The sequence below is a fragment of the Rhinopithecus roxellana genome, chromosome 1 (assembly GCF_007565055.1).
Source record: "Rhinopithecus roxellana isolate Shanxi Qingling chromosome 1, ASM756505v1, whole genome shotgun sequence".
Taxonomy (NCBI): Eukaryota; Metazoa; Chordata; class Mammalia; order Primates; family Cercopithecidae; genus Rhinopithecus; species Rhinopithecus roxellana.
The window spans coordinates 180,531,490-180,538,370 of NC_044549.1; the positions used below are offsets into that span (position 1 = coordinate 180,531,490).

At 39.9% G+C, this 6,881-nt stretch overlaps 1 pseudogene across 1 annotated transcript; it reads left to right on the plus strand.

The window, feature by feature from the left end:
• The first annotated feature begins 4,465 nt into the window (after positions 1-4,465).
• On the plus strand, positions 4,466-6,207 carry LOC104675782 (annotated as a pseudogene). The gene has a single exon (XR_004058331.1). The product of XR_004058331.1 is annotated as an elongation factor 1-alpha 1 pseudogene (transcript).
• The last annotated feature ends 674 nt before the right edge of the window (positions 6,208-6,881 follow it).

A 6,881-nucleotide genomic window follows, 5' to 3' on the forward strand; every position in this document is an offset into this window, starting at 1 on the left:
AGATCATGCTAATACATTACCAAACCTATTGGAGCTGGGCAAAGACAGAAGATCCTGGAGGGAGGCCAACAAGGAAGAGGGAGTCAGGTAGAACCTGGAGTTACTACTCACCAAGAAAGAAGCAGCTGCTGGGGTGTGTGTGTGTGTGTGTGTGCACAAGGCTATCCAGTGGGGATTGTTCGAGCACAGGCAGGGGCAGATGCCCTCTTAAGGTGGTAAGTTTTCAGTCACTAAATATTGTCTTATAGAAGCCGGGAGCCCTCTAACAGGAAACCACAGATGGTGTTCTACCTCTGGCAGAAAACTTGGTCTGCATGCATGACTTCTATATATATATTTCCAGATCTAACAGTTATACTTTTCAATGAGTTATAAGGCCCCATATAAGATCCCTATATAGCCACCTTCTTTCCTCCACCCCTTCCCATATATTTAGTCAACACATATTTGTGGAGTACCTACTATGTAGCAGACATGGTGCTAGTTACTGAGGAAACATGGTTCTTGTCATTAGCAAGCTTACAGCCTACCACTGTTGTCCAGTGGCTATATAATGTGAGTCATGCGTATAATTTAACATTTTCTGGAAGCCACAGTAAAAAAACAAACCATGAACTTAGCCTTAATACTATATTTTATTTAGCTATGTATATCCAAAATATTACCTCAACATGTAATTAACATTTTAAAAATTATTAATGAGCTATTTTGCATTTTTTGTATTAAGTCTTTGAAAATCCAGTGTTTTTTATACTTACAGCACATCTTGATCTGGACTAGCCATGTTTGAAGTGTTCAATGGACATCTGTGCCTATTGCTCCCATATTGAACAGTGCAAATTTAGTAAAGAGTTATTTTAGAAAATAATAACTATATAGACTGAGAGAAGAGATAAGCCCTGTTTTGTGGGTTAGCAATGGTGTACTGGTAATTGTTTAAAACCTGGCTTTGGGGAGTACATAATTAGTAATATCTGCTTTCCATAATGCCTTAATCTAAATATCAGGCCAAATAGGAATGACACCTTCTTCTGAGATCATAAAATTGTTCTTCAAGTGCTGAAGAAACAAACTTCCCTCTCCTAGAAAGTGGACAAAAAAGTAAGTCAGGGACATCAGAGAGAATGTGGCCTGGTTTCATGGTCAGGTGATCTAAACTCCAATCCTAAAAGTTTAATTATCTTCAGGAAGTCCTCACACTTTAGCTCATCTATACAATGGGGATTACAGCAATTGCTATGAAGCTACAAAGGGATAAAATGCCTGAAGGAGTCATGCAAGGACCCCTACAAGTACAAATTTTTATTATTGACTTTTGCAAACTTCCATCAATGAGGTTTTCGAACTACTTATCTTCTAATTGACCAATGAAGATTATATCTATTTATGGTATATAACATCATGTTTTGATTAATATATACATTTTGAACTGGCTAAATCAAGCATTAGTTTGATTACAATCAATTACTAATTGATTGTTATAATATGCTAATTATAACATATGTATTACATACTTATTTTTGTGATGAAAACAATATTTACTGCGTTAGAAATTTTCAAGTGCACAATACAGGTTATTAACTATAATCACATCTATTGTACAGTTGTACAATAGACCTCTTAAACTTATTCCTCCTGTCTAACTGAAATGTTGTGTCTTTTGGCCATTCTCCCTAACCCCACCCCTAAGAATTCTTATTAATTATTCTGACTTGCCCACTTAGGAGCTACTGTTACTGTGGGAAGGCAGGTGGCCACTTAAAGGCCCCAAGGAAGCTCCAAACTGTCATGTTCTTAGGAAAGATGAGGAGCAATTGCCAGGACTAAGGCTGCCCAGCCCCCTCCCAATATGTTCCTGCTGTCCGGGAAAAGTAGCTTCCTAGAGAGATAATTAAGACATGGTGGCAATTTCTGCATGTCTCTGTGGCTCTTATTATTAATGAAAAGGGGTAGGGAGGGGCATGATTTGCTCGTGGTTCTGTAATATTATCATGAAGTAATACAGCTTCTCAAATAAATATTGTCAACTAATTGCCATCAGTCCTCAAAAGCCCAGCTGTGATGCTGTGATTAATGGGCATTTCCATCAAAGCTTCTCACACTGCAGAACTAGAACAGATGGCTACAGGTGATCAGTGGATCTAGGTGATATAGGGGCAAATATTAATAACTATCACTATTTATCAAGTGTTTCCTGGGGCTGGCTTGAGCCACAAAGGCAGGTGCTGAATATTCTGAGCTGCCCATTTAAGCACTAAGAATTATGATGATGCTCAAGGTTTGAGCCTGGTAAAAGCCCTCCAGCCAGTTATCTCCTCATCTATTAAGCAGAGCAACCTCATAACTCACACTCCAGATTTTAGTTTTACAAGGCCTTGCTTTCGCTTCATTCATGATGTATGAATCCAGGTAATTGTTACTTTTGATGTGGACATGGGAGACACACGCAATCATCAAAATACCTGATAAAATGTCCAGAGCAGAAAGTCACATGGTGCCAGAATCTCCCAAGGGGAAAAAGAAGAGTTAGAGTTGCCAAATGAAATACAGGATGCCCATGCAACATTTTGAAAATACTTAACAGATTATTTGTTGTTTCCCTGAAATGTAAATCTCACTTGGTATCCTGTATTTTTATCTGCTGCACCTGGCAACCCTAAGATGAGTACCTCCCAGGTTAAAGATACAGCAGCCAGCTAATTTGTCCTACCTCAACTAGCAGTATCCTCCTCACATTCCTTGTACTAGGAAAATGAATCGCTTGTGATAAATATTAATTAAAAGCCAAAATTTTACATTTTGAAGTACACTTAAGGTTTCCATCCCATTTTCTGTCCTTCCTTTGAATTCACAAAAATAAAGTCCTCCCTCATTACTATAGGCTTAAATGGTCATTGTCTTCTTTCGAGTTATTTCAAGGCCTCATTGTGGGCCATATTCTCTATTTCACATATAGCAATTAGTGCTCATAACCAGCCCACAAAGAAAGTATTTTTGTAAAAAAAAAAAAAAAAAAAAAAAAGAAGAAGAAGAAGAAGAAGAGAAATGTCAATGTCAAGGTTATCAGAACCTAGGAAAGTCCAAAAAACTGCCACAGCCAAGAGGACCCTAGAGAGACATCACAACTAAACGTGATGCGGCATCTTGAATGGGATCCTAAAGTAGAAAAGGGACGTTAGGGAAAAACTAAGGAAATAAAATTAACTGTGGACTTTACTTAATAATGTGTCAATATTGATTCATTAATTATGACAAATGTACCATCCTAATGTAAGATATTGATAATAGGGAAAATGGTATGGGGTATGTGGGAACTCTATACTACCTCCTCAACTTTTCTGTAAATCTAAAACTGTTCTCAAAAATAAAGTCTATTGTATTTAAAACTGAGAAAATCTATAAAACAATGGTTTTCAGTCATTAAAAAATAGAAAAGAAGGTTTCTTAATCCCTATTTTACAAATAAATAAATTAAATTCCATAGAACTTAAGCACCTTTCCCAGATTGCACAGGTAAGTCAATGGCAGAGATAGGATTCAAATCCAGGTGTACTCCAGAACCCATGGTGAGATGCATCTTGTGTAAAATCTATCCAGGGTGCACTGTTTGGGCGCCTTCCTGATAGGGAATTATAAGGATCTATTGGAATTAGAAATTCTGTCAACTTCTTTGTAAGGTGGGTTGCTTTCCAAAGAAACAGATCCGCTTGATTTTTAAAACTAATTACCAACTAGGGCTTTATTAATAGAGTAGCAGGGGTCTAAGAATAGTCCAGATTGTGTTCGTCTTGGGATTTAGGGTGTCAGGACAAGTCTAAAGGATACTAGGGCCCAGGGGAAGAGGCAGGGCGGGTATGACTCAAGGGCAAGGGCCCAGGCTTAGGAGGGTGGAAGAACCCTGAGAAGAGGATGTCATTCTCTTTCAGATTCTTTCCTACCCTCTGAAGACTGGAGTCTAACTGATGGAGAGAGAGACCTGCAATAAACAAGTTAGTACATATAGCTTTGTTAGTTTATATTCTCCCTGGGACATCAAGGGAACATTAGCAGCAGCAGGTTCTGTGGTGACATTACAGGACACACGAGGTCAGTGCCAGCAGCCTTTGGATAGGCATAACAGCCTTCTACAGCAACCGCTCCATCAGGCAGTGGCCAGGCAGGGCTGGAAGACATCTCCACAGCAGATCAGAGCATGAGAGGAAAAAGGCTAAAAGCAGGTTTGGCAGGGGCGTGGAGAGCACGTGTGAGATCTGCTGCAGGGACTTTCAGGGCCCTTTGGAGGAAACCAACGTCCCACTAGGCAAGTGAGGGCAGAGAAAAGAACAAACTGATTTCTGGTTATTTTTATAAAATATTCTTAGCCCCTGGCTGACTTTCTCTGGAATAATTAGGGTACATGAAAAACAATGGGAACCTCACTGTTTTTACATACCTTTCAAATTTAGAAATAGTCTGTTGCTTTTTTTTTCGCAACGGGTTTGCCCCAAGAACAGAGGTGTCGTGAAAACTACCCCTAAAAGCCAAAATGGGAAAGGAAAAGACTCATATCAACATTGTCGTCATTGGACATGTAGATTCGGGCAAGTCCACCACTACTGGCCATCTGATCTACAAATGCGGTGGCATCGACAAAAGAATCATTGAAAAATTTGAGAAGGAGGCTGCTGAGATGGGAAAGGGCTCCTTCAAGTATGCCTGGGTCTTGGATAAACTGAAAGCTGAGCGGGAACGTGGTATCACCATTGATATCTCCTTGTGGAAATTTGAGACCAGCAAGTATTATGTGACTATCATTGATGCCCCAGGACACAGAGACTTCATCAAAAACATGATTACAGGGACATCTCAGGCTGACTGTGCTGTCCTAATTGTTGCTGATGGTGTTGGTGAATTTGAAGCTGGTATCTCCAAGAATGGGCAGACCTGAGAGCATGCTCTTCTGGCTTACACACTGGGTGTGAAACAACTAATTGTTGGTGTTAACAAAATGGATTCCACTGAGCCACCCTACAGCCAGAAGAGATATGAGGAAATTGTTAAGGAAGTCAGCACTTACATTAAGAAAATTGGCTACAACCCCGACACAGTAGCATTTGTGCCAATTTCTGGTTGGAATGGTGACAACATGCTGGAGCCAAGTGCTAACATGCCTTGGTTCAAGGGATGGAAGGTCACCCGTAAGGATGGCAATGCCAGTGGAACCACGCTGCTTGAGGCTCTGGACTGCATCCTACCACCAACTCATCCAACTGACAAGCCCTTGCGCCTGCCTCTCCAGGATGTCTACAAAATTGGTGGTATTGGTACTGTTCCTGTTGGCTGAGTGGAGACTGGTGTTCTCAAACCGGTATGGTGGTCACCTTTGCTCCAGTCAACGTAACGACTGAAGTAAAATCTGTCGAAATGCACCATGAAGCTTTGAGTGAAGCTCTTCCTGGGGACAATGTGGGCTTTAATGTCAAGAATGTGTCTGTCAAGGATGTTCGTCGTGGCAACGTTGCTGGTGACAGCAAAAACGACCCACCAATGGAAGCAGCTGGCTTCACTGCTCAGGTGATTATCCTGAACCATCCAGGCCAAATAAGTGCTGGCTATGCCCCTGTGTTGGATTGCCACACGGCTCACATTGCATGCAAGTTTGCTGAGCTGAAGGAAAAGATTGATCGCCGTTCTGGTAAAAAACTGGAAGATGGCCCTAAATTCTTGAAGTCTGGTGATGCTGCCATTGTTGATATGGTTCCTGGCAAGCCTATGTGTGTTGAGAGCTTCTCAGACTATCCACCTTTGGGTCGCTTTGCTGTTCGTGATATGAGGCAGACAGTTGCGGTGGGTGTCATCAAAGCAGTGGACAAGAAGGCTGCTGGAGCTGGCAAGGTCACCAAGTCTGCCCAGAAAGCTCAGAAGGCTAAATGAATATTATCCCTAATACCTGCCACCCCACTCTTAATCAGTGGTGGAAGAACGGTCTCAGAACTGTTTGTTTCAATTGGCCATTTAAGTTTAGTAGTAAAAGACTGGTTAATGATAACAATGCATCGTAAAACCTTCAGAAGGAAAGGAGAATGTTTTGTGGACCACTTTGGTTTTCTTTTTTGCGTGCGGCAGTTTTAAGTTATTAGTTTTTAAAATCAGTACTTTTTAATGGAAACAACTTGACCAAAAATTTGTCACAGAATTTTGAGACCCATTAAAAGTTTAATGAGAAAAAAAAAAAAAAAAAGAAATAGTCTGTTAATTCTAACAAGATAATGAATAAGAAAATGTAAGAAATAATTACTGTGAATTGTCTCAAAATGTACATTCTAGAATGCCTATCAACATGTAATAAACCTACGTTCTATAGCTACTTTAAGTTTTTCTTATGTCACTAAAAGTTTTAATTTCACAGCATGTCTAATGTAAGGTTTCCCCAAAGAGAATGTGTTTCTAACCCTGCTAAGCAATTTATAACCCTTTACAGAAGTCAGTTATTCAAAATGCTTTCATACATATCTACTATTTTTTCTCATATTTCTTTGAAAATCATGAATGCAGTTATTATCAGGAATTTTTCCCCTTGTACTGTTTTGGTGCCTTGCAGATTACCAAAAGCTTACAGCATCACTTTCTCACTTGAATTCATTTAAATTCTGTTGTATATGCAGGGTAGCATGAGTTGGTAGTAGCAGTAAGGCATCATTTATTGAGTCTCCATTAAGAATCAGGCACTGTAGAAGTGATTAATTATAATGGTTAACAATTGTTGAGGGTTTATTACATGCTAGGCACTGTCATAAGCCCTTCCTATGAATTAATTTAATCCAATAAGTTTCTGGTTCAGACCACAAAGCCAGACATAGCCTCTGCTGTGTCCTGTTTATTGGGGTCAAGAGCCTCTTAAA